Here is a 24,749-nt window from a genome sequence, read left to right as displayed (position 1 = left end):
GACCCAACCATGTCCCCTTCATGAGCACTCACATTACTCATAGGAATGGAAGGAAGGCTGGCAGCCAACCAGCCTCCCATACACTTTCTGGGTGGGTGGCAGTCAGCCACCCATACATACATACAGCACAGGCTAAACCCACATCATCACTTAAAAAAAGGACAGGCGACCATTGCACTCTGATGGAGCATTTAGCAATGCAATCCATAGCCTGGCTTTTGCCTGAACCCCCATCACTCCTCCTCTTGCATATAAGACAATATTTCAGATCTGCATATGAAAACAACACGCCTACCTTTGTTGCACATAGCTGCCTGCCTGTCTCTAGTTACCCCACTGGCTGTAGCTGCGTCCCTTCCGACATGGAATAACACCAACTGTAACGATAAACTGAAAATTAACAGTATAAACCTGCATCATTTTGGACTCTGGTATTTGCTGAATCCGGGTGACCTGACAATCGATGGTGGTGCCGCTGGTGATTCTGGCCTTCTTGGAATCTGTTGGGCCTATGTGTTAGCTCACACATCACTTGGGTATCCATGGTAACTACCACAACATGGTCATCTGCAGTTTACATCTAGCCCGTGGCATTGAATGGCATTTTAAAAGTGCTAAGGGTCCTGGTGCAATAATCCTCCCATGAGGATCAGCCTCAACGGCTTTGTAGATTGCACTCATGTCAGCAACTCCATATACATTTTTTTTTCTTCATGCTTCTTTCTTCATCCTTTTTTCTTTCTGTCATTCAGACTTTCATTCATTCGATCTCTCTCACTCACTTGCTTTAACTCATTTGTTCTCACTCACTCACTCACTCAATCACTCACTCACTCATTCACTCTCACTCACTCTCACTCTCTCACTCACTCGCTCACTAAGTCAGTCTCTCTCTCTCTCTCTCTTTTTCTTTTTATATATATTTTTTTCCGTCTTCTTCTTCTTCTTCTTCAGACCCTGTCATAGCACTAATGCCTTTCCAATACCACCAGCAGATGGAGACACTCCATTGCAACATTGGTTGTGAGGAGCAGTTTCTAAAAACAAATGCCTCATGGCGGATTTCCCATCCATCAATGGATGGTAAATTTTGTTTTTATCATTCACTGACCACAGAAACCAATGCATGGTCAAGCAACAGCAATGACACACCCTTGTGTATAGGCATGAGACCCTCATGTCATTTAACAGGATTCAGCACCACCCACAAGACAGCTACCTGTCATGTCATGTCAAACCTGCACAGGTGTGCTAGATTATTATTATTTAGTTTTATTTTATTTTTTTACACCAATCAGTGTGCAAACATGGTCATTAAAACGCTAAATGAATAGACGTTCATAAACCAGTCAGTGCAACTCATCATTTTGGTCTCCAATTCTCAAACTCAAATTCTCACCCACGGAGGATTAAATGAGAATCTTTCTTGTTTAACACTGGAATGGGGTGGTGCACTGTTCACTACCCGAAGATACTGCCACATCGGGTCAATGCATAGGGCGACAGAAGCAAGCTTCCAAATCAGCTCCCTTTCTCAAAAATCCATTTAATTTATGGTCCCCAGATAGGGAACGTATGTATCAGTATGTGCTCACAAGTCACCCAAGTGCAAGTATTCACACAAAAAAAAACGTGCCTCAGGATGCGATCTGTCGCAAGATCCTTTCTTTTTTTACACTTGATCTAAGCCAAAAGGCCTAGAGGGGATAACCAGGAAAGGGGTGGACCCAACCATGTCCCCTTCATGAGCACTCACATTACTCATAGGAATGGAAGGAAGGCTGGCAGCCAACCAGCCTCCCATACACTTTCTGGGTGGGTGGCAGTCAGCCACCCATACATACATACAGCACAGGCTAAACCCACATCATCACTTAAAAAAAGGACAGGCGACCATTGCACTCTGATGGAGCATTTAGCAATGCAATCCATAGCCTGGCTTTTGCCTGAACCCCCATCACTCCTCCTCTTGCATATAAGACAATATTTCAGATCTGCATATGAAAACAACACACCTACCTTTGTTGCACATAGCTGCCTGCCTGTCTCTAGTTACCCCACTGGCTGTAGCTGCGTCCCTTCCGACATGGAATAACACCAACTGTAACGATAAACTGAAAATTAACAGTATAAACCTGCATCATTTTGGACTCTGGTATTTGCTGAATCCGGGTGACCTGACAATCGATGGTGGTGCCGCTGGTGATTCTGGCCTTCTTGGAATCTGTTGGGCCTATGTGTTAGCTCACACATCACTTGGGTATCCATGGTAACTACCACAACATGGTCATCTGCAGTTTACATCTAGCCCGTGGCATTGAATGGCATTTTAAAAGTGCTAAGGGTCCTGGTGCAATAATCCTCCCATGAGGATCAGCCTCAACGGCTTTGTAGATTGCACTCATGTCAGCAACTCCATATACATTTTTTTTTCTTCATGCTTCTTTCTTCATCCTTTTTTCTTTCTGTCATTCAGACTTTCATTCATTCGATCTCTCTCACTCACTTGCTTTAACTCATTTGTTCTCACTCACTCACTCACTCAATCACTCACTCACTCATTCACTCTCACTCACTCTCACTCTCTCACTCACTCGCTCACTAAGTCAGTCTCTCTCTCTCTCTCTTTTTCTTTTTATATATATTTTTTTCCGTCTTCTTCTTCTTCTTCTTCTTCAGACCCTGTCATAGCACTAATGCCTTTTCAATACCACCAGCAGATAGAGACACTCCATTGCAACATTGGTTGTGAGCAGCAGTTTCTAAAAACAAATGCCTCATGGCGGATTTCCCATCCATCAATGGATGGTAAATTTTGTTTTTATCATTCACTGACCACAGAAACCAATGCATGGTCAAGCAACAGCAATGACACACCCTTGTGTATAGGCATGAGACCCTCATGTCATTTAACAGGATTCAGCACCACCCACAAGACAGCTACCTGTCATGTCATGTCAAACCTGCACAGGTGTGCTAGATTATTATTATTTAGTTTTATTTTATTTTTTTACACCAATCAGTGTGCAAACATGGTCATTAAAACGCTAAATGAATAGACGTTCATAAACCAGTCAGTGCAACTCATCATTTTGGTCTCCAATTCTCAAACTCAAATTCTCACCCACGGAGGATTAAATGAGAATCTTTCTTGTTTAACACTGGAATGGGGTGGTGCACTGTTCACTACCCGAAGATACTGCCACATCGGGTCAATGCATAGGGCGACAGAAGCAAGCTTCCAAATCAGCTCCCTTTCTCAAAAATCCATTTAATTAATGGTCCCCAGATAGGGAACGTATGTATCAGTATGTGCTCACAAGTCACCCAAGTGCAAGTATTCAAACAAAAAAAAACGTGCCTCAGGATGCGATCTGTCGCAAGATCCTTTCTTTTTTTACACTTGATCTAAGCCAAAAGGCCTAGAGGGGATAACCGGGAAAGGGGTGGACCCAACCATGTCCCCTTCATGAGCACTCACATTACTCATAGGAATGGAAGGAAGGCTGGCAGCCAACCAGCCTCCCATACACTTTCTGGGTGGGTGGCAGTCAGCCACCTATACATACATACATACAGCACAGGCTAAACCCACATCATCACTTAAAAAAAGGACAGGCGACCATTGCACTCTGATGGAGCATTTAGCAATGCAATCCATAGCCTGGCTTTTGCCTGAACCCCCATCACTCCTCCTCTTGCATATAAGACAATATTTCAGATCTGCATATGAAAACAACACGCCTACCTTTGTTGCACATAGCTGCCTGCCTGTCTCTAGTTACCCCACTGGCTGTAGCTGCGTCCCTTCCGACATGGAATAACACCAACTGTAACTATAAACTGAAAATTAACAGTATAAACCTGCATCATTTTGGACTCTGGTATTTGCTGAATCCGGGTGACCTGACAATCGATGGTGGTGCCGCTGGTGATTCTGGCCTTCTTGGAATCTGTTGGGCCTATGTGTTAGCTCACACATCACTTGGGTATCCATGGTAACTACCACAACATGGTCATCTGCAGTTTACATCTAGCCCGTGGCATTGAATGGCATTTTAAAAGTGCTAAGGGTCCTGGTGCAATAATCCTCCCATGAGGATCAGCCTCAACGGCTTTGTAGATTGCACTCATGTCAGCAACTCCATATACATTTTTTTTTCTTCATGCTTCTTTCTTCATCCTTTTTTCTTTCTGTCTTTCAGACTTTCATTCATTCGATCTCTCTCACTCACTTGCTTTAACTCATTTGTTCTCACTCACTCACTCACTCAATCACTCACTCATTCATTCACTCTCACTCACTCTCTCACTCACTCGCTCACTAAGTCAGTCTCTCTCTCTCTCTCTCTTTTTCTTTTTATATATATTTTTTTCCGTCTTCTTCTTCTTCTTCTTCTTCTTCAGACCCTGTCATAGCACTAATGCCTTTCCAATACCACCAGCAGATGGAGACACTCCATTGCAACATTGGTTGTGAGCAGCTGTTTCTAAAAACAAATGCCTCATGGCGGATTTCCCATCCATCAATGGATGGTAAATTTTGTTTTTATCATTCACTGACCACAGAAACCAATGCATGGTCAAGCAACAGCAATGACACACCCTTGTGTATAGGCATGAGACCCTCATGTCATTTAACAGGATTCAGCACCACCCACAAGACAGCTACCTGTCATGTCATGTCAAACCTGCACAGGTGTGCTAGATTATTATTATTTAGTTTTATTTTATTTTTTTACACCAATCAGTGTGCAAACATGGTCATTAAAACGCTAAAAGAATAGACGTTCATAAACCAGTCAGTGCAACTCATCATTTTGGTCTCCAATTCTCAAACTCAAATTCTCACCCACGGAGGATTAAATGAGAATCTTTCTTGTTTAACGCTGGAATGGGGTGGTGCACTGTTCACTACCCGAAGATACTGCCACATCGGGTCAATGCATAGGGCGACAGAAGCAAGCTTCCAAATCAGCTCCCTTTCTCAAAAATCCATTTAATTTATGGTCCCCAGATAGGGAACGTATGTATCAGTATGTGCTCACAAGTCACCCAAGTGCAAGTATTCACACAAAAAAAAACGTGCCTCAGGATGCGATCTGTCGCAAGATCCTTTCTTTTTTTACACTTGATCTAAGCCAAAAGGCCTAGAGGGGATAACCGGGAAAGGGGTGGACCCAACCATGTCCCCTTCATGAGCACTCACATTACTCATAGGAATGGAAGGAAGGCTGGCAGCCAACCAGCCTCCCATACACTTTCTGGGTGGGTGGCAGTCAGCCACCCATACATACATACAGCACAGGCTAAACCCACATCATCACTTAAAAAAAGGACAGGCGACCATTGCACTCTGATGGAGCATTTAGCAATGCAATCCATAGCCTGGCTTTTGCCTGAACCCCCATCACTCCTCCTCTTGCATATAAGACAATATTTCAGATCTGCATATGAAAACAACACGCCTACCTTTGTTGCACATAGCTGCCTGCCTGTCTCTAGTTACCCCACTGGCTGTAGCTGCGTCCCTTCCGACATGGAATAACACCAACTGTAACGATAAACTGAAAATTAACAGTATAAACCTGCATCATTTTGGACTCTGGTATTTGCTGAATCCGGGTGACCTGACAATCGATGGTGGTGCCGCTGGTGATTCTGGCCTTCTTGGAATCTGTTGGGCCTATGTGTTAGCTCACACATCACTTGGGTATCCATGGTAACTACCACAACATGGTCATCTGCAGTTTACATCTAGCCCGTGGCATTGAATGGCATTTTAAAAGTGCTAAGGGTCCTGGTGCAATAATCCTCCCATGAGGATCAGCCTCAACGGCTTTGTAGATTGCACTCATGTCAGCAACTCCATATAAATTTTTTTTTCTTCATGCTTCTTTCTTCATCCTTTTTTCTTTCTGTCATTCAGACTTTCATTCATTCGATCTCTCTCACTCACTTGCTTTAACTCATTTGTTCTCACTCACTCACTCACTCAATCACTCACTCACTCATTCACTCTCACTCACTCTCACTCTCTCACTCACTCGCTCACTAAGTCAGTCTCTCTCTCTCTCTCTCTTTTTCTTTTTATATATATTTTTTTCCGTCTTCTTCTTCTTCTTCTTCTTCTTCAGACCCTGTCATAGCACTAATGCCTTTCCAATACCACCAGCAGATGGAGACACTCCATTGCAACATTGGTTGTGAGCAGCAGTTTCTAAAAACAAATGCCTCATGGCGGATTTCCCATCCATCAATGGATGGTAAATTTTGTTTTTATCATTCACTGACCACAGAAACCAATGCATGGTCAAGCAACAGCAATGACACACCCTTGTGTATAGGCATGAGACCCTCATGTCATTTAACAGGATTCAGCACCACCCACAAGACAGCTACCTGTCATGTCATGTCAAACCTGCACAGGTGTGCTAGATTATTATTATTTAGTTTTATTTTATTTTTTTACACCAATCAGTGTGCAAACATGGTCATTAAAACGCTAAATGAATAGACGTTCATAAACCAGTCAGTGCAACTCATCATTTTGGTCTCCAATTCTCAAACTCAAATTCTCACCCACGGAGGATTAAATGAGAATCTTTCTTGTTTAACACTGGAATGGGGTGGTGCACTGTTCACTACCCGAAGATACTGCCACATCGGGTCAATGCATAGGGCGACAGAAGCAAGCTTCCAAATCAGCTCCCTTTCTCAAAAATCCATTTAATTTATGGTCCCCAGATAGGGAACGTATGTATCAGTATGTGCTCACAAGTCACCCAAGTGCAAGTATTCACACAAAAAAAAAAACGTGCCTCAGGATGCGATCTGTCGCAAGATCCTTTCTTTTTTTACACTTGATCTAAGCCAAAAGGCCTAGAGGGGATAACCGGGAAAGGGGTGGACCCAACCATGTCCCCTTCATGAGCACTCACATTACTCATAGGAATGGAAGGAAGGCTGGCAGCCAACCAGCCTCCCATACACTTTCTGGGTGGGTGGCAGTCAGCCACCCATACATACATACAGCACAGGCTAAACCCACATCATCACTTAAAAAAAGGACAGGCGACCATTGCACTCTGATGGAGCATTTAGCAATGCAATCCATAGCCTGGCTTTTGCCTGAACCCCCATCACTCCTCCTCTTGCATATAAGACAATATTTCAGATCTGCATATGAAAACAACACGCCTACCTTTGTTGCACATAGCTGCCTGCCTGTCTCTAGTTACCCCACTGGCTGTAGCTGCGTCCCTTCCGACATGGAATAACACCAACTGTAACTATAAACTGAAAATTAACAGTATAAACCTGCATCATTTTGGACTCTGGTATTTGCTGAATCCGGGTGACCTGACAATCGATGGTGGTGCCGCTGGTGATTCTGGCCTTCTTGGAATCTGTTGGGCCTATGTGTTAGCTCACACATCACTTGGGTATCCATGGTAACTACCACAACATGGTCATCTGCAGTTTACATCTAGCCCGTGGCATTGAATGGCATTTTAAAAGTGCTAAGGGTCCTGGTGCAATAATCCTCCCATGAGGATCAGCCTCAACGGCTTTGTAGATTGCACTCATGTCAGCAACTCCATATACATTTTTTTTTCTTCATGCTTCTTTCTTCATCCTTTTTTCTTTCTGTCATTCAGACTTTCATTCATTCGATCTCTCTCACTCACTTGCTTTAACTCATTTGTTCTCACTCACTCACTCACTCACTCAATCACTCACTCACTCATTCACTCTCACTCACTCTCTAACTCACTCGCTCACTAAGTCAGTCTCTCTCTCTCTCTCTCTTTTTCTTTTTATATATATTTTTTTCCGTCTTCTTCTTCTTCTTCTTCTTCAGACCCTGTCATAGCACTAATGCCTTTCCAATACCACCAGCAGATGGAGACACTCCATTGCAACATTGGTTGTGAGCAGCAGTTTCTAAAAACAAATGCCTCATGGCGGATTTCCCATCCATCAATGGATGGTAAATTTTGTTTTTATCATTCACTGACCACAGAAACCAATGCATGGTCAAGCAACAGCAATGACACACCCTTGTGTATAGGCATGAGACCCTCATGTCATTTAACAGGATTCAGCACCACCCACAAGACAGCTACCTGTCATGTCATGTCAAACCTGCACAGGTGTGCTAGATTATTATTATTTAGTTTTATTTTATTTTTTTACACCAATCAGTGTGCAAACATGGTCATTAAAACGCTAAATGAATAGACGTTCATAAACCAGTCAGTGCAACTCATCATTTTGGTCTCCAATTCTCAAACTCAAATTCTCACCCACGGAGGATTAAATGAGAATCTTTCTTGTTTAACACTGGAATGGGGTGGTGCACTGTTCACTACCCGAAGATACTGCCACATCGGGTCAATGCATAGGGCGACAGAAGCAAGCTTCCAAATCAGCTCCCTTTCTCAAAAATCCATTTAATTTATGGTCCCCAGATAGGGAACGTATGTATCAGTATGTGCTCACAAGTCACCCAAGTGCAAGTATTCACACAAAAAAAAAACGTGCCTCAGGATGCGATCTGTCGCAAGATCCTTTCTTTTTTTACACTTGATCTAAGCCAAAAGGCCTAGAGGGGATAACCGGGAAAGGGGTGGACCCAACCATGTCCCCTTCATGAGCACTCACATTACTCATAGGAATGGAAGGAAGGCTGGCAGCCAACCAGCCTCCCATACACTTTCTGGGTGGGTGGCAGTCAGCCACCCATACATACATACAGCACAGGCTAAACCCACATCATCACTTAAAAAAAGGACAGGCGACCATTGCACTCTGATGGAGCATTTAGCAATGCAATCCATAGCCTGGCTTTTGCCTGAACCCCCATCACTCCTCCTCTTGCATATAAGACAATATTTCAGATCTGCATATGAAAACAACACGCCTACCTATGTTGCACATAGCTGCCTGCCTGTCTCTAGTTACCCCACTGGCTGTAGCTGCGTCCCTTCCGACATGGAATAACACCAACTGTAACGATAAACTGAAAATTAACAATATAAACTTGCATCATTTTGGACTCTGGTATTTGCTGAATCCGGGTGACCTGACAATCGATGGTGGTGCCGCTGGTGATTCTGGCCTTCTTGGAATCTGTTGGGCCTATGTGTTAGCTCACACATCACTTGGGTATCCATGGTAACTACCACAACATGGTCATCTGCAGTTTACATCTAGCCCGTGGCATTGAATGGCATTTTAAAAGTGCTAAGGGTCCTGGTGCAATAATCCTCCCATGAGGATCAGCCTCAACGGCTTTGTAGATTGCACTCATGTCAGCAACTCCATATACATTTTTTTTTCTTCATGCTTCTTTCTTCATCCTTTTTTCTTTCTGTCATTCAGACTTTCATTCATTCGATCTCTCTCACTCACTTGCTTTAACTCATTTGTTCTCACTCACTCACTCACTCAATCACTCACTCACTCATTCACTCTCACTCACTCTCACTCTCTCACTCACTCGCTCACTAAGTCAGTCTCTCTCTCTCTCTCTCTTTTTCTTTTTATATATATTTTTTTCCGTCTTCTTCTTCTTCTTCTTCTTCAGACCCTGTCATAGCACTAATGCCTTTCCAATACCACCAGCAGATGGAGACACTCCATTGCAACATTGGTTGTGAGCAGCAGTTTCTAAAAACAAATGCCTCATGGCGGATTTCCCATCCATCAATGGATGGTAAATTTTGTTTTTATCATTCACTGACCACAGAAACCAATGCATGGTCAAGCAACAGCAATGACACACCCTTGTGTATAGGCATGAGACCCTCATGTCATTTAACAGGATTCAGCACCACCCACAAGACAGCTACCTGTCATGTCATGTCAAACCTGCACAGGTGTGCTAGATTATTATTATTTAGTTTTATTTTATTTTTTTACACCAATCAGTGTGCAAACATGGTCATTAAAACGCTAAATGAATAGACGTTCATAAACCAGTCAGTGCAACTCATCATTTTGGTCTCCAATTCTCAAACTCAAATTCTCACCCACGGAGGATTAAATGAGAATCTTTCTTGTTTAACACTGGAATGGGGTGGTGCACTGTTCACTACCCGAAGATACTGCCACATCGGGTCAATGCATAGGGCGACAGAAGCAAGCTTCCAAATCAGCTCCCTTTCTCAAAAATCCATTTAATTTATGGTCCCCAGATAGGGAACGTATGTATCAGTATGTGCTCACAAGTCACCCAAGTGCAAGTATTCACACAAAAAAAAACGTGCCTCAGGATGCGATCTGTCGCAAGATCCTTTCTTTTTTTACACTTGATCTAAGCCAAAAGGCCTAGAGGGGATAACCGGGAAAGGGGTGGACCCAACCATGTCCCCTTCATGAGCACTCACATTACTCATAGGAATGGAAGGAAGGCTGGCAGCCAACCAGCCTCCCATACACTTTCTGGGTGGGTGGCAGTCAGCCACCCATACATACATACAGCACAGGCTAAACCCACATCATCACTTAAAAAAAGGACAGGCGACCATTGCACTCTGATGGAGCATTTAGCAATGCAATCCATAGCCTGGCTTTTGCCTGAACCCCCATCACTCCTCCTCTTGCATATAAGACAATATTTCAGATCTGCATATGAAAACAACACGCCTACCTTTGTTGCACATAGCTGCCTGCCTGTCTCTAGTTACCCCACTGGCTGTAGCTGCGTCCCTTCCGACATGGAATAACACCAACTGTAACGATAAACTGAAAATTAACAGTATAAACCTGCATCATTTTGGACTCTGGTATTTGCTGAATCCGGGTGACCTGACAATCGATGGTGGTGCCGCTGGTGATTCTGGCCTTCTTGGAATCTGTTGGGCCTATGTGTTAGCTCACACATCACTTGGGTATCCATGGTAACTACCACAACATGGTCATCTGCAGTTTACATCTAGCCCGTGGCATTGAATGGCATTTTAAAAGTGCTAAGGGTCCTGGTGCAATAATCCTCCCATGAGGATCAGCCTCAACGGCTTTGTAGATTGCACTCATGTCAGCAACTCCATATACATTTTTTTTTCTTCATGCTTCTTTCTTCATCCTTTTTTCTTTCTGTCATTCAGACTTTCATTCATTCGATCTCTCTCACTCACTTGCTTTAACTCATTTGTTCTCACTCACTCACTCACTCAATCACTCACTCACTCATTCACTCTCACTCACTCTCACTCTCTCACTCACTCGCTCACTAAGTCAGTCTCTCTCTCTCTCTCTCTTTTTCTTTTTATATATATTTTTTTCCGTCTTCTTCTTCTTCTTCTTCTTCAGACCCTGTCATAGCACTAATGCCTTTCCAATACCACCAGCAGATGGAGACACTCCATTGCAACATTGGTTGTGAGCAGCAGTTTCTAAAAACAAATGCCTCATGGCGGATTTCCCATCCATCAATGGATGGTAAATTTTGTTTTTATCATTCACTGACCACAGAAACCAATGCATGGTCAAGCAACAGCAATGACACACCCTTGTGTATAGGCATGAGACCCTCATGTCATTTAACAGGATTCAGCACCACCCACAAGACAGCTACCTGTCATGTCATGTCAAACCTGCACAGGTGTGCTAGATTATTATTATTTAGTTTTATTTTATTTTTTTACACCAATCAGTGTGCAAACATGGTCATTAAAACGCTAAATGAATAGACGTTCATAAACCAGTCAGTGCAACTCATCATTTTGGTCTCCAATTCTCAAACTCAAATTCTCACCCACGGAGGATTAAATGAGAATCTTTCTTGTTTAACACTGGAATGGGGTGGTTAACTGTTCACTACCCGAAGATACTGCCACATCGGGTCAATGCATAGGGCGACAGAAGCAAGCTTCCAAATCAGCTCCCTTTCTCAAAAATCCATTTAATTTATGGTCCCCAGATAGGGAACGTATGTATCAGTATGTGCTCACAAGTCACCCAAGTGCAAGTATTCACACAAAAAAAAACGTGCCTCAGGATGCGATCTGTCGCAAGATCCTTTCTTTTTTTACACTTGATCTAAGCCAAAAGGCCTAGAGGGGATAACCGGGAAAGGGGTGGACCCAACCATGTCCCCTTCATGAGCACTCACATTACTCATAGGAATGGAAGGAAGGCTGGCAGCCAACCAGCCTCCCATACACTTTCTGGGTGGGTGGCAGTCAGCCACCCATACATACATACAGCACAGGCTAAACCCACATCATCACTTAAAAAAAGGACAGGCGACCATTGCACTCTGATGGAGCATTTAGCAATGCAATCCATAGCCTGGCTTTTGCCTGAACCCCCATCACTCCTCCTCTTGCATATAAGACAATATTTCAGATCTGCATATGAAAACAACACGCCTACCTTTGTTGCACATAGCTGCCTGCCTGTCTCTAGTTACCCCACTGGCTGTAGCTGCGTCCCTTTCGACATGGAATAACACCAACTGTAACGATAAACTGAAAATTAACAGTATAAACCTGCATCATTTTGGACTCTGGTATTTGCTGAATCCGGGTGACCTGACAATCGATGGTGGTGCCGCTGGTGATTCTGGCCTTCTTGGAATCTGTTGGGCCTATGTGTTAGCTCACACATCACTTGGGTATCCATGGTAACTACCACAACATGGTCATCTGCAGTTTACATCTAGCCCGTGGCATTGAATGGCATTTTAAAAGTGCTAAGGGTCCTGGTGCAATAATCCTCCCATGAGGATCAGCCTCAACGGCTTTGTAGATTGCACTCATGTCAGCAACTCCATATACATTTTTTTTTCTTCATGCTTCTTTCTTCATCCTTTTTTCTTTCTGTCATTCAGACTTTCATTCATTCGATCTCTCTCACTCACTTGCTTTAACTCATTTGTTCTCACTCACTCACTCACTCACTCAATCACTCACTCACTCATTCACTCTCACTCACTCTCACTCTCTCACTCACTCGCTCACTAAGTCAGTCTCTCTCTCTCTCTCTCTTTTTCTTTTTATATATATTTTTTTCCGTCTTCTTCTTCTTCTTCTTCTTCAGACCCTGTCATAGCACTAATGCCTTTCCAATACCACCAGCAGATGGAGACACTCCATTGCAACATTGGTTGTGAGCAGCAGTTTCTAAAAACAAATGCCTCATGGCGGATTTCCCATCCATCAATGGATGGTAAATTTTGTTTTTATCATTCACTGACCACAGAAACCAATGCATGGTCAAGCAACAGCAATGACACACCCTTGTGTATAGGCATGAGACCCTCATGTCATTTAACAGGATTCAGCACCACCCACAAGACAGCTACCTGTCATGTCATGTCAAACCTGCACAGGTGTGCTAGATTATTATTATTTAGTTTTATTTTATTTTTTTACACCAATCAGTGTGCAAACATGGTCATTAAAACGCTAAATGAATAGACGTTCATAAACCAGTCAGTGCAACTCATCATTTTGGTCTCCAATTCTCAAACTCAAATTCTCACCCACGGAGGATTAAATGAGAATCTTTCTTGTTTAACACTGGAATGGGGTGGTGCACTGTTCACTACCCGAAGATACTGCCACATCGGGTCAATGCATAGGGCGACAGAAGCAAGCTTCCAAATCAGCTCCCTTTCTCAAAAATCCATTTAATTTATGGTCCCCAGATAGGGAACGTATGTATCAGTATGTGCTCACAAGTCACCCAAGTGCAAGTATTCACACAAAAAAAAACGTGCCTCAGGATGCGATCTGTCGCAAGATCCTTTCTTTTTTTACACTTGATCTAAGCCAAAAGGCCTAGAGGGGATAACCGGGAAAGGGGTGGACCCAACCATGTCCCCTTCATGAGCACTCACATTACTCATAGGAATGGAAGGAAGGCTGGCAGCCAACCAGCCTCCCATACACTTTCTGGGTGGGTGGCAGTCAGCCACCCATACATACATACAGCACAGGCTAAACCCACATCATCACTTAAAAAAAGGACAGGCGACCATTGCACTCTGATGGAGCATTTAGCAATGCAATCCATAGCCTGGCTTTTGCCTGAACCCCCATCACTCCTCCTCTTGCATATAAGACAATATTTCAGATCTGCATATGAAAACAACACGCCTACCTTTGTTGCACATAGCTGCCTGCCTGTCTCTAGTTACCCCACTGGCTGTAGCTGCGTCCCTTCCGACATGGAATAACACCAACTGTAACGATAAACTGAAAATTAACAGTATAAACCTGCATCATTTTGGACTCTGGTATTTGCTGAATCCGGGTGACCTGACAATCGATGGTGGTGCCGCTGGTGATTCTGGCCTTCTTGGAATCTGTTGGGCCTATGTGTTAGCTCACACATCACTTGGGTATCCATGGTAACTACCACAACATGGTCATCTGCAGTTTACATCTAGCCCGTGGCATTGAATGGCATTTTAAAAGTGCTAAGGGTCCTGGTGCAATAATCCTCCCATGAGGATCAGCCTCAACGGCTTTGTAGATTGCACTCATGTCAGCAACTCCATATACATTTTTTTTTCTTCATGCTTCTTTCTTCATCCTTTTTTCTTTCTGTCATTCAGACTTTCATTCATTCGATCTCTCTCACTCACTTGCTTTAACTCATTTGTTCTCACTCACTCACTCACTCACTCAATCACTCACTCACTCATTCACTCTCACTCACTCTCACTCTCTCACTCACTCGCTCACTAAGTCAGTCTCTCTCTCTCTCTCTCTCTCTTTTTCTTTTTATATATATTTTTTTCCGTCTTCTTCTTCTTCTTCAGACCCTGTCATAGCACTAATGCCTTTCCAATACCACCAGCAGATGGAGACACTCCATTGCAACATTGGTTGTGAGCAGCAGTTTCTAAAAACAAATGCCTCATGGCGGATTTCCCATCCATCAATGGATGGTAAATTTTGTTTTTATCATTCACTGACCACAGAAACCAATGCATGGTCAAGCAACAGCAATGACACACCCTTGTGTATAGGCATGAGACCCTCATGTCATTTAACAGGATTCAGCACCACCCACAAGACAGCTACCTGTCATGTCATGTCAAACCTGCACAGGTGTGCTAGATTATTATTATTTAGTTTTATTTTATTTTTTTACACCAATCAGTGTGCAAACATGGTCATTAAAACGCTAAATGAATAGACGTTCATAAACCAGTCAGTGCAACTCATCATTTTGGTCTCCAATTCTCAAACTCAAATTCTCACCCACGGAGGATTAAATGAGAATCTTTCTTGTTTAACACTGGAATGGGGTGGTGCACTGTTCACTACCCGAAGATACTGCCACATCGGGTCAATGCATAGGGCGACAGAAGCAAGCTTCCAAATCAGCTCCCTTTCTCAAAAATCCATTTAATTTATGGTCCCCAGATAGGGAACGTATGTATCAGTATGTGCTCACAAGTCACCCAAGTGCAAGTATTCACACAAAAAAAAAACGTGCCTCAGGATGCGATCTGTCGCAAGATCCTTTCTTTTTTTACACTTGATCTAAGCCAAAAGGCCTAGAGGGGATAACCGGGAAAGGGGTGGACCCAACCATGTCCCCTTCATGAGCACTCACATTACTCATAGGAATGGAAGGAAGGCTGGCAGCCAACCAGCCTCCCATACACTTTCTGGGTGGGTGGCAGTCAGCCACCCATACATACATACAGCACAGGCTAAACCCACATCATCACTTAAAAAAAGGACAGGCGACCATTGCACTCTGATGGAGCATTTAGCAATGCAATCCATAGCCTGGCTTTTGCCTGAACCCCCATCACTCCTCCTCTTGCATATAAGACAATATTTCAGATCTGCATATGAAAACAACACGCCTACCTTTGTTGCACATAGCTGCCTGCCTGTCTCTAGTTACCCCACTGGCTGTAGCTGCGTCCCTTCCGACATGGAATAACACCAACTGTAACGATAAACTGAAAATTAACAGTATAAACCTGCATCATTTTGGACTCTGGTATTTGCTGAATCCGGGTGACCTGACAATCGATGGTGGTGCCGCTGGTGATTCTGGCCTTCTTGGAATCTGTTGGGCCTATGTGTTAGCTCACACATCACTTGGGTATCCATGGTAACTACCACAACATGGTCATCTGCAGTTTACATCTAGCCCGTGGCATTGAATGGCATTTTAAAAGTGCTAAGGGTCCTGGTGCAATAATCCTCCCATGAGGATCAGCCTCAACGGCTTTGTAGATTGCACTCATGTCAGCAACTCCATATACATTTTTTTTTCTTCATGCTTCTTTCTTCATCCTTTTTTCTTTCTGTCATTCAGACTTTCATTCATTCGATCTCTCTCACTCACTTGCTTTAACTCATTTGTTCTCACTCACTCACTCACTCACTCAATCACTCACTCACTCATTCACTCTCACTCACTCTCACTCTCTCACTCACTCGCTCACTAAGTCAGTCTCTCTCTCTCTCTCTCTTTTTCTTTTTATATATATTTTTTTCCGTCTTCTTCTTCTTCTTCTTCTTCTTCAGACCCTGTCATAGCACTAATGCCTTTCCAATACCACCAGCAGATGGAGACACTCCATTGCAACATTGGTTGTGAGCAGCTGTTTCTAAAAACAAATGCCTCATGGCGGATTTCCCATCCATCAATGGATGGTAAATTTTGTTTTTATCATTCACTGACCACAGAAACCAATGCATGGTCAAGCAACAGCAATGACACACCCTTGTGTATAGGCATGAGACCCTCATGTCATTTAACAGGATTCAGCACCACCCACAAGACAGCTACCTGTCATGTCATGTCAAACCTGCACAGGTGTGCTAGATTATTATTATTTAGTTTTATTTTTTTACACCAATCAGTGTGCAAACATGGTCATTAAAACGCTAAATGAATAGACGTTCATAAACCAGTCAGTGCAACTCATCATTTTGGTCTCCAATTCTCAAACTCAAATTCTCACCCACGGAGGATTAAATGAGAATCTTTCTTGTTTAACACTGGAATGGGGTGGTGCACTGTTCACTACCCGAAGATACTGCCACATCGGGTCAATGCATAGGGCGACAGAAGCAAGCTTCCAAATCAGCTCCCTTTCTCAAAAATCCATTTAATTTATGGTCCCCAGATAGGGAACGTATGTATCAGTATGTGCTCACAAGTCACCCAAGTGCAAGTATTCACACAAAAAAAAACGTGCCTCAGGATGCGATCTGTCGCAAGATCCTTTCTTTTTTTACACTTGATCTAAGCCAAAAGGCCTAGAGGGGATAACCGGGAAAGGGGTGGACCCAACCATGTCCCCTTCATGAGCACTCACATTACTCATAGGAATGGAAGGAAGGCTGGCAGCCAACCAGCCTCCCATACACTTTCTGGGTGGGTGGCAGTCAGCCACCCATACATACATACAGCACAGGCTAAACCCACATCATCACTTAAAAAAAGGACAGGCGACCATTGCACTCTGATGGAGCATTTAGCAATGCAATCCATAGCCTGGCTTTTGCCTGAACCCCCATCACTCCTCCTCTTGCATATAAGACAATATTTCAGATCTGCATATGAAAACAACACGCCTACCTTTGTTGCACATAGCTGCCTGCCTGTCTCTAGTTACCCCACTGGCTGTAGCTGCGTCCCTTCCGACATGGAATAACACCAACTGTAACGATAAACTGAAAATTAACAGTATAAACCTGCATCATTTTGGACTCTGGTATTTGCTGAATCCGGGTGACCTGACAATCGATGGTGGTGCCGCTGGTGATTCTGGCCTTCTTGGAATCTGTTGGGCCTATGTGTTAGCTCACACATCACTTGGGTATCCATGGTAACTACCACAACATGGTCATCTGCAGTTTACATCTAGCCCGTGGCATTGAATGGCATTTTAAAAGTGCTAAGGGTCCTGGTGCAATAATCCTCCCATGAGGATCAGCCTCAACGGCTTTGTAGATTGCACTCATGTCAGCAACTCCATATACATTTTTTTTTCTTCATGCTTCTTTCTTCATCCTTTTTTCTTTCTGTCATTCAGACTTTCATTCATTCGATCTCTCTCACTCACTTGCTTTAACTCATTTGTTCTCACTCACTCACTCACTCACTCAATCACTCACTCACTCATTCACTCTCACTCACTCTCACTCTCTCACTCACTCGCTCACTAAGTCAGTCTCTCTCTCTCTCTCTCTTTTTCTTTTTATATATATTTTTTTCCGTCTTCTTCTTCTTCTTCTTCTTCTTCAGACCCTGTCATAGCACTAATGCCTTTCCAATACCACCAGCAGATGGAGACACTCCATTGCAACATTGGTTGTGAGCAGCTGTTTCTAAAAACAAATGCCTCATGGCGGATTTCCCATCCATCAATGGATGGTAAATTTTGTTTTTATCATTCACTGACCACAGAAACCAATGCATGGTCAAGCAACAGCAATGACACACCCTTGTGTATAGGCATGAGACCCTCATGTCATTTAACAGGATTCAGCACCACCCACAAGACAGCTACCTGTCATGTCATGTCAAACCTGCACAGGTGTGCTAGATTATTATTATTTAGTTTTATTTTATTTTTTTACACCAATCAGTGTGCAAACATGGTCATTAAAACGCTAAATGAATAGACGTTCATAAACCAGTCAGTGCAACTCATCATTTTGGTCTCCAATTCTCAAACTCAAATTCTCACCCACGGAGGATTAAATGAGAATCTTTCTTGTTTAACACTGGAATGGGGTGGTGCACTGTTCACTACCCGAAGATACTGCCACATCGGGTCAATGCATAGGGCGACAGAAGCAAGCTTCCAAATCAGCTCCCTTTCTCAAAAATCCATTTAATTTATGGTCCCCAGATAGGGAACGTATGAATCAGTATGTGCTCACAAGTCACCCAAGTGCAAGTATTCACACAAAAAAAAACGTGCCTCAGGATTCGATCTGTCGCAAGATCCTTTCTTTTTTTACACTTGATCTAAGCCAAAAGGCCTAGAGGGGATAACCGGGAAAGGGGTGGACCCAACCATGTCCCCTTCATGAGCACTCACATTACTCATAGGAATGGAAGGAAGGCTGGCAGCCAACCAGCCTCCCATACACTTTCTGGGTGGGTGGCAGTCAGCCACCCATACATACATACAGCACAGGCTAAACCCACATCATCACTTAAAAAAAGGACAGGCGACCATTGCACTCTGATGGAGCATTTAGCAATGCAATCCATAGCCTGGCTTTTGCCTGAACCCCCCATCACTCCTCCTCTTGCATATAAGACAATATTTCAGATCTGCATATGAAAACAACACGCCTACCTTTGTTGCACATAGCTGCCTGCCTGTCTCTAGTTACCCCACTGGCTGTAGCTGCGTCCCTTCCGACATGGAATAACACCAACTGTAACGATAAACTGAAAATTAACAGTATAAACCTGCATCATTTTGGACTCTGGTATTTGCTGAATCCGGGTGACCTGACAATCGATGGTGGTGCCGCTGGTGATTCTGGCCTTCTTGGAATCTGTTGGGCCTATGTGTTAGCTCACACATCACTTGGGTATCCATGGTAACTACCACAACATGGTCATCTGCAGTTTACATCTAGCCCGTGGCATTGAATGGCATTTTAAAAGTGCTAAGGGTCCTGGTGCAATAATCCTCCCATGAGGATCAGCCTCAATGGCTTTGTAGATTGCACTCATGTCAGCAACTCCATATACATTTTTTTTTCTTCATGCTTCTTTCTTCATCCTTTTTTCTTTCTGTCATTCAGACTTTCATTCATTCGATCTCTCTCACTCACTTGCTTTAACTCATTTGTTCTCACTCACTCACTCACTCAATCACTCACTCACTCATTCACTCTCACTCACTCTCACTCTCTCACTCACTCGCTCACTAAGTCAGTCTCTCTCTCTCTCTCTCTCTCTCTTTTTCTTTTTATATATATTTTTTTCCGTCTTCTTCTTCTTCTTCTTCTTCTTCTTCAGACCCTGTCATAGCACTAATGCCTTTCCAATACCACCAGCAGATGGAGACACTCCATTGCAACATTGGTTGTGAGCAGCAGTTTCTAAAAACAAATGCCTCATGGCGGATTTCCCATCCATCAATGGATGGTAAATTTTGTTTTTATCATTCACTGACCACAGAAACCAATGCATGGTCAAGCAACAGCAATGACACACCCTTGTGTATAGGCATGAGACCCTCATGTCATTTAACAGGATTCAGCACCACCCACAAGACAGCTACCTGTCATGTCATGTCAAACCTGCACAGGTGTGCTAGATTATTATTATTTAGTTTTATTTTATTTTTTTACACCAATCAGTGTGCAAACATGGTCATTAAAACGCTAAATGAATAGACGTTCATAAACCAGTCAGTGCAACTCATCATTTTGGTCTCCAATTCTCAAACTCAAATTCTCACCCACGGAGGATTAAATGAGAATCTTTCTTGTTTAACACTGGAATGGGGTGGTGCACTGTTCACTACCCGAAGATACTGCCACATCGGGTCAATGCATAGGGCGACAGAAGCAAGCTTCCAAATCAGCTCCCTTTCTCAAAAATCCATTTAATTTATGGTCCCCAGATAGGGAACGTATGTATCAGTATGTGCTCACAAGTCACCCAAGTGCAAGTATTCACACAAAAAAAAACGTGCCTCAGGATGCGATCTGTCGCAAGATCCTTTCTTTTTTTACACTTGATCTAAGCCAAAAGGCCTAGAGGGGATAACCGGGAAAGGGGTGGACCCAACCATGTCCCCTTCATGAGCACTCACATTACTCATAGGAATGGAAGGAAGGCTGGCAGCCAACCAGCCTCCCATACACTTTCTGGGTGGGTGGCAGTCAGCCACCCATACATACATACAGCACAGGCTAAACCCACATCATCACTTAAAAAAAGGACAGGCGACCATTGCACTCTGATGGAGCATTTAGCAATGCAATCCATAGCCTGGCTTTTGCCTGAACCCCCATCACTCCTCCTCTTGCATATAAGACAATATTTCAGATCTGCATATGAAAACAACACGCCTACCTTTGTTGCACATAGCTGCCTGCCTGTCTCTAGTTACCCCACTGGCTGTAGCTGCGTCCCTTCCGACATGGAATAACACCAACTGTAACGATAAACTGAAAATTAACAGTATAAACCTGCAACATTTTGGACTCTGGTATTTGCTGAATCCGGGTGACCTGACAATCGATGGTGGTGCCGCTGGTGATTCTGGCCTTCTTGGAATCTGTTGGGCCTATGTGTTAGCTCACACATCACTTGGGTATCCATGGTAACTACCACAACATGGTCATCTGCAGTTTACATCTAGCCCGTGGCATTGAATGGCATTTTAAAAGTGCTAAGGGTCCTGGTGCAATAATCCTCCCATGAGGATCAGCCTCAACGGCTTTGTAGATTGCACTCATGTCAGCAACTCCATATACATTTTTTTTTCTTCATGCTTCTTTCTTCATCCTTTTTTCTTTCTGTCATTCAGACTTTCATTCATTCGATCTCTCTCACTCACTTGCTTTAACTCATTTGTTCTCACTCACTCACTCACTCACTCAATCACTCACTCACTCATTCACTCTCACTCACTCTCACTCTCTCACTCACTCGCTCACTAAGTCAGTCTCTCTCTCTCTCTCTCTTTTTCTTTTTATATATATTTTTTTCCGTCTTCTTCTTCTTCTTCTTCTTCTTCTTCAGACCCTGTCATAGCACTAATGCCTTTCCAATACCACCAGCAGATGGAGACACTCCATTGCAACATTGGTTGTGAGCAGCAGTTTCTAAAAACAAATGCCTCATGGCGGATTTCCCATCCATCAATGGATGGTAAATTTTGTTTTTATCATTCACTGACCACAGAAACCAATGCATGGTCAAGCAACAGCAATGACACACCCTTGTGTATAGGCATGAGACCCTCATGTCATTTAACAGGATTCAGCACCACCCACAAGACAGCTACCTGTCATGTCATGTCAAACCTGCACAGGTGTGCTAGATTATTATTATTTAGTTTTATTTTATTTTTTTACACCAATCAGTGTGCAAACATGGTCATTAAAACGCTAAATGAATAGACGTTCATAAACCAGTCAGTGCAACTCATCATTTTGGTCTCCAATTCTCAAACTCAAATTCTCACCCACGGAGGATTAAATGAGAATCTTTCTTGTTTAACACTGGAATGGGGTGGTGCACTGTTCACTACCCGAAGATACTGCCACATCGGGTCAATGCATAGGGCGACAGAAGCAAGCTTCCAAATCAGCTCCCTTTCTCAAAAATCCATTTAATTTATGGTCCCCAGATAGGGAACGTATGTATCAGTATGTGCTCACAAGTCACCCAAGTGCAAGTATTCACACAAAAAAAAACGTGCCTCAGGATGCGATCTGTCGCAAGATCCTTTCTTTTTTTACACTTGATCTAAGCCAAAAGGCCTAGAGGGGATAACCGGGAAAGGGGTGGACCCAACCATGTCCCCTTCATGAGCACTCACATTACTCATAGGAATGGAAGGAAGGCTGGCAGCCAACCAGCCTCCCATACACTTTCTGGGTGGGTGGCAGTCAGCCACCCATACATACATACAGCACAGGCTAAACCCACATCATCACTTAAAAAAAGGACAGGCGACCATTGCACTCTGATGGAGCATTTAGCAATGCAATCCATAGCCTGGCTTTTGCCTGAACCCCCATCACTCCTCCTCTTGCATATAAGACAATATTTCAGATCTGCATATGAAAACAACACGCCTACCTTTGTTGCACATAGCTGCCTGCCTGTCTCTAGTTACCCCACTGGCTGTAGCTGCGTCCCTTCCGACATGGAATAACACCAACTGTAACGATAAACTGAAAATTAACAGTATAAACCTGCATCATTTTGGACTCTGGTATTTGCTGAATCCGGGTGACCTGACAATCGATGGTGGTGCCGCTGGTGATTCTGGCCTTCTTGGAATCTGTTGGGCCTATGTGTTAGCTCACACATCACTTGGGTATCCATGGTAACTACCACAACATGGTCATCTGCAGTTTACATCTAGCCCGTGGCATTGAATGGCATTTTAAAAGTGCTAAGGGTCCTGGTGCAATAATCCTCCCATGAGGATCAGCCTCAACGGCTTTGTAGATTGCACTCATGTCAGCAACTCCATATACATTTTTTTTTCTTCATGCTTCTTTCTTCATCCTTTTTTCTTTCTGTCATTCAGACTTTCATTCATTCGATCTCTCTCACTCACTTGCTTTAACTCATTTGTTCTCACTCACTCAATCACTCACTCACTCATTCACTCTCACTCACTCTCACTCTCTCACTCACTCGCTCACTAAGTCAGTCTCTCTCTCTCTCTCTCTTTTTCTTTTTATATATATTTTTTTCCGTCTTCTTCTTCTTCTTCAGACCCTGTCATAGCACTAATGCCTTTCCAATACCACCAGCAGATGGAGACACTCCATTGCAACATTGGTTGTGAGCAGCAGTTTCTAAAAACAAATGCCTCATGGCGGATTTCCCATCCATCAATGGATGGTAAATTTTGTTTTTATCATTCACTGACCACAGAAACCAATGCATGGTCAAGCAACAGCAATGACACACCCTTGTGTATAGGCATGAGACCCTCATGTCATTTAACAGGATTCAGCACCACCCACAAGACAGCTACCTGTCATGTCATGTCAAACCTGCACAGGTGTGCTAGATTATTATTATTTAGTTTTATTTTATTTTTTTACACCAATCAGTGTGCAAACATGGTCATTAAAACGCTAAATGAATAGACGTTCATAAACCAGTCAGTGCAACTCATCATTTTGGTCTCCAATTCTCAAACTCAAATTCTCACCCACGGAGGATTAAATGAGAATCTTTCTTGTTTAACACTGGAATGGGGTGGTGCACTGTTCACTACCCGAAGATACTGCCACATCGGGTCAATGCATAGGGCGACAGAAGCAAGCTTCCAAATCAGCTCCCTTTCTCAAAAATCCATTTAATTTATGGTCCCCAGATAGGGAACGTATGTATCAGTATGTGCTCACAAGTCACCCAAAGTGCAAGTATTCACACAAAAAAAAAAACGTGCCTCAGGATGCGATCTGTCGCAAGATCCTTTCTTTTTTTACACTTGATCTAAGCCAAAAGGCCTAGAGGGGATAACCGGGAAAGGGGTGGACCCAACCATGTCCCCTTCATGAGCACTCACATTACTCATAGGAATGGAAGGAAGGCTGGCAGCCAACCAGCCTCCCATACACTTTCTGGGTGGGTGGCAGTCAGCCACCCATACATACATACAGCACAGGCTAAACCCACATCATCACTTAAAAAAAGGACAGGCGACCATTGCACTCTGATGGAGCATTTAGCAATGCAATCCATAGCCTGGCTTTTGCCTGAACCCCCATCACTCCTCCTCTTGCATATAAGACAATATTTCAGATCTGCATATGAAAACAACACGCCTACCTTTGTTGCACATAGCTGCCTGCCTGTCTCTAGTTACCCCACTGGCTGTAGCTGCGTCCCTTCCGACATGGAATAACACCAACTGTAACGATAAACTGAAAATTAACAGTATAAACCTGCATCATTTTGGACTCTGGTATTTGCTGAATCCGGGTGACCTGACAATCGATGGTGGTGCCGCTGGTGATTCTGGCCTTCTTGGAATCTGTTGGGCCTATGTGTTAGCTCACACATCACTTGGGTATCCA

At 43.5% G+C, this 24,749-nt stretch overlaps 14 pseudogenes; all 14 read right to left on the bottom strand.

Moving 5' to 3' along the window:
* Positions 1–1,444: 1,444 nt before the first annotated feature.
* Positions 1,445–1,708, bottom strand: LOC130286642 (U2 spliceosomal RNA; annotated as a pseudogene).
* Positions 1,709–3,169: 1,461 nt separating this feature from the next.
* LOC130288666 (U2 spliceosomal RNA) lies at positions 3,170–3,433 on the bottom strand (annotated as a pseudogene).
* Positions 3,434–4,897: 1,464 nt separating this feature from the next.
* Positions 4,898–5,161, bottom strand: LOC130286641 (U2 spliceosomal RNA; annotated as a pseudogene).
* Positions 5,162–6,627: 1,466 nt separating this feature from the next.
* Positions 6,628–6,893, bottom strand: LOC130288313 (U2 spliceosomal RNA; annotated as a pseudogene).
* Positions 6,894–8,354: 1,461 nt separating this feature from the next.
* Positions 8,355–8,619, bottom strand: LOC130288016 (U2 spliceosomal RNA; annotated as a pseudogene).
* A 1,463-nt stretch (positions 8,620–10,082) lies between these two features.
* LOC130286640 (U2 spliceosomal RNA) lies at positions 10,083–10,346 on the bottom strand (annotated as a pseudogene).
* A 1,470-nt stretch (positions 10,347–11,816) lies between these two features.
* Positions 11,817–12,073, bottom strand: LOC130289782 (U2 spliceosomal RNA; annotated as a pseudogene).
* A 1,467-nt stretch (positions 12,074–13,540) lies between these two features.
* Positions 13,541–13,804, bottom strand: LOC130286639 (U2 spliceosomal RNA; annotated as a pseudogene).
* Positions 13,805–15,269: 1,465 nt separating this feature from the next.
* LOC130288015 (U2 spliceosomal RNA) lies at positions 15,270–15,534 on the bottom strand (annotated as a pseudogene).
* A 1,465-nt stretch (positions 15,535–16,999) lies between these two features.
* Positions 17,000–17,263, bottom strand: LOC130286638 (U2 spliceosomal RNA; annotated as a pseudogene).
* Positions 17,264–18,733: 1,470 nt separating this feature from the next.
* LOC130287108 (U2 spliceosomal RNA) lies at positions 18,734–18,997 on the bottom strand (annotated as a pseudogene).
* Positions 18,998–20,473: 1,476 nt separating this feature from the next.
* LOC130286637 (U2 spliceosomal RNA) lies at positions 20,474–20,737 on the bottom strand (annotated as a pseudogene).
* Positions 20,738–22,210: 1,473 nt separating this feature from the next.
* On the bottom strand, positions 22,211–22,474 carry LOC130286636 (U2 spliceosomal RNA; annotated as a pseudogene).
* Positions 22,475–23,923: 1,449 nt separating this feature from the next.
* LOC130288461 (U2 spliceosomal RNA) lies at positions 23,924–24,190 on the bottom strand (annotated as a pseudogene).
* Between the last annotated feature and the right edge of the window lie 559 nt (positions 24,191–24,749).

Source organism: Hyla sarda, chromosome 8, assembly GCF_029499605.1.
Source record: "Hyla sarda isolate aHylSar1 chromosome 8, aHylSar1.hap1, whole genome shotgun sequence".
In the NCBI taxonomy this organism is placed as follows: domain Eukaryota; kingdom Metazoa; phylum Chordata; class Amphibia; order Anura; family Hylidae; genus Hyla; species Hyla sarda.
This window is presented reverse-complemented; position numbering and strand designations above follow the sequence as displayed.